This window comes from Octodon degus, unplaced genomic scaffold (genome assembly GCF_000260255.1).
Source record: "Octodon degus isolate 3935 unplaced genomic scaffold, OctDeg1.0 scaffold00040, whole genome shotgun sequence".
Taxonomy (NCBI): Eukaryota; Metazoa; Chordata; class Mammalia; order Rodentia; family Octodontidae; genus Octodon; species Octodon degus.
In genome coordinates, this window is record NW_004524616.1 from 8,274,648 (window position 1) to 8,277,476 (window position 2,829).

Here is a 2,829-nt window from a genome sequence, read left to right on the forward strand (position 1 = left end):
CTTTTCAAAAAGAAGCGATCTCAGTTGTTGGTTCTTTGTAGTATTTCCTGTGCTATGACCTTCTGAATGCTTCCCCAGAAGAATTAAAAACATCATACCAAAGTGATATATGTACACCCATGTTTATGGCAACACAATATACAATAGCTATCTCAGAAACAACTCAAATATCTATCAATTAATAAATGAGTACAAGCGCAGCGCGCAGGAGGCAGCAGAGGGAAGCCCAGCAGGCCGAGGGCAGCCAAGCAAAGCCGGAACTTGAGCGTAATGGGGCCACAGGAGCCAAGCAGGGTCCGTATGGGTTGAGATGCCCTATAAACTGAAGAAGGAACCCCCACCCCCAAGCTTACCAAAGGCACAGCCAAGCCCAGCAGCTCAGGCAACGATGGTATAGGAGAGAATGCGGAGGGGGCCCAGGTGCAGCCGCAGGCCCCAGCCTCAGCTCCAGTCTCAGCCATCATCATCCCAGCAACAGCACACTGTACTCTTCCCCCCCCACAAACACAGCTCAGCAAAATCAATTACTCAGGGGGACCCCAGATTGTCAAGAAGGAGAGAAGGCAGAGCTCCTCCTGCTTCAACCTCAGCAAAAACAGGGAGCTGCACAAGCTCCCTGCCCTGAAAGATTCACCCACCCAGGAGCGGGAGGAGCTACTCATCCAGAAGCTACACCAGGGCTGAGTTCTCTTTGACTTTATGTTGGACCCACTTAGTGACCTCAAATTCAAGGAGGTGAAGTGGACAGGACTGAATGAGAGGCAGGAGTGCATCACTCACAGTCGCGATATCATCACTGAGGCATCTACCCGGAGGCCGTCACCATGTTTTCAGTGAACCTCTTCTAGACGCTGCCACCTTTATTGAATCCCACAGGGGCCGAGTTTCACCCAGAGGAAGACAAGCCCACTCTAGAAGTTGCCTGGCTGCACCTCCAGCTCATGTATGAGATTTTTGCATGTTTCCTTGAGTCCCCTGATTTCCAGCCAAACAGCCAACAAGTACATCAACTAAGAAGTCTGTCCTTGCTCTCCTGGACCTGTTTGACAGTGAAGACCCTCAAGAGAGGGACTTTCTCAAGACCATTCTGCACCACATCTATGGCAAATTCTTGGGACTCCAGGCTTACATCCACAGGCAGCTCAATCACATCTTCTGCAGGTTCATCTATGAGATGGAGCACCATAATAGTATTGCTGAGCTCCTGGAGATCCTGGGCAGTATCATCAATGGCTTTGCCCTGCCTCTCAAAGAAGAGTACAAGATGTTCCTCATCTGGGTCCTACTTCCTCTTCACAAGGTCAAGTCACTGAGTGTATACCTCCCTCAGTTGGCATACTGTGTGGTCCAGTTCTTGGAGAAGTCTCGAAAGTAGTCTGACTGAACTGGTGATTGTAGGACTTCTCAAGTTTTGGCCCGAGACTCATAGCACCAAGGACATGATGTTCCTGAATGAGCTGAAGAAGGTCTTGGATGTCATTGAGCCCTCAGAGTTCAGCAAGGTGATGGAGCTGCTCTTTTGCCAGCTTGCCAAGTGTGTCTCCAGCCCCCATTTCCAGGTGGCACAGTGTGCCCTCTATTACCGGAACAGCAAGTACATCATGAGCCTGATAAGTGACAATGCTGCCATGTCCTCCCCATCATGTTCCCTGTACTCTACAGGAACTCCAAGAGCCACTGGAGCAAGGCAGTCCATGTGCTCATCTACAATGCTCTGAAGCTGTTCATGGAAATGAATCAGAAGCTGTTTGATAACTGTACACAGAAATACAAAGCAGAGGAGGAGAAGGGCTGATTCTGAATGAAGGCAAGAGAAGAGATGTGGCAAAAGATTGAGGAGCTGGCCTGTCTTAATCCCCATTATCCTATGTACTGAGTACCTCCACCACTGCCTCCTGTGTACTCCATGGACATAGAAACCCCCACAACAGAAGACATCTAGCTTCTGAAGAAGACAGTGGAGACAGAGGCTGTACAAATGCTAAAAGACAACAAGAAGGAGAAAGTGCTGCTCTGTAGGAAGTTTGAACTGCCCCAGGACATCTACACCATCAAGACACTGGAGGTGCACAAGTGGACAGAAGATTCCTGATCACCAGGCAGGAGGCTTTCTGACCCCCCTCACCTCCCACAGGGCTACAGCCCACTCAACCCTGGACGCCACCCTGGCCCTCCACCCTGTGCTCCCTCCTGGCTGCCTTGGGTCAAGGCAGCACCTTTAGCTACCCAAAGGGATGCGGGCACTTGAAGCAGGGATACCCAGAGTGGGCCCTCTTCTTCCAAAAGTGTGTTCATGTCTCCGTGTGACTACTACAGACAGGCTGAGCACCAGAGCTCACGTTCGGACGACCTGGGGATGCCTGTGTCCCTCTCGCTCCTGACCACGCAGCTCCCTGAGGCTGCTCTGAGAAACAGGAATACATAAGCTCCTCTCCCCTCATCCTCCTCTGAACTCTACCTGTCTCTCTGCCTCTCCCATGTGGAGGCAAGAAGGGAGCAGTAGATTATTCTCACCAATATTAGGCAAGCTTCATTGGCCCTTGGAGTGGGGAGGTGGACAGTGCTGAACCCCAGCATCACAAGTAGGCCCCTAACCCCAACAGCATGCAGGCTGATGTATCATTTCCTTTTCTCCCTGCCTGACAAACCACAGTGGTCAAAAGGAGAAAAGTTTAGGCTATGAACAAGAGATAAATAAAGGACCCAGCTAGACTGTAGCCAGGGAGGGTGAGGGGATGATCTGACCCTCTCCCCTAGTCCCCTCTCTGGTGAGCAGCAGCCCAGGGAATCACAAACATGGGAGGGACCACCTTGTGGCTGACTGCTTTC

At 51.1% G+C, this 2,829-nt stretch overlaps 1 pseudogene; it reads left to right on the plus strand.

Moving 5' to 3' along the window:
- The first annotated feature begins 230 nt into the window (after nucleotides 1-230).
- On the plus strand, nucleotides 231-2,092 carry LOC101575945 (annotated as a pseudogene).
- Nucleotides 2,093-2,829: the final 737 nt, after the last annotated feature.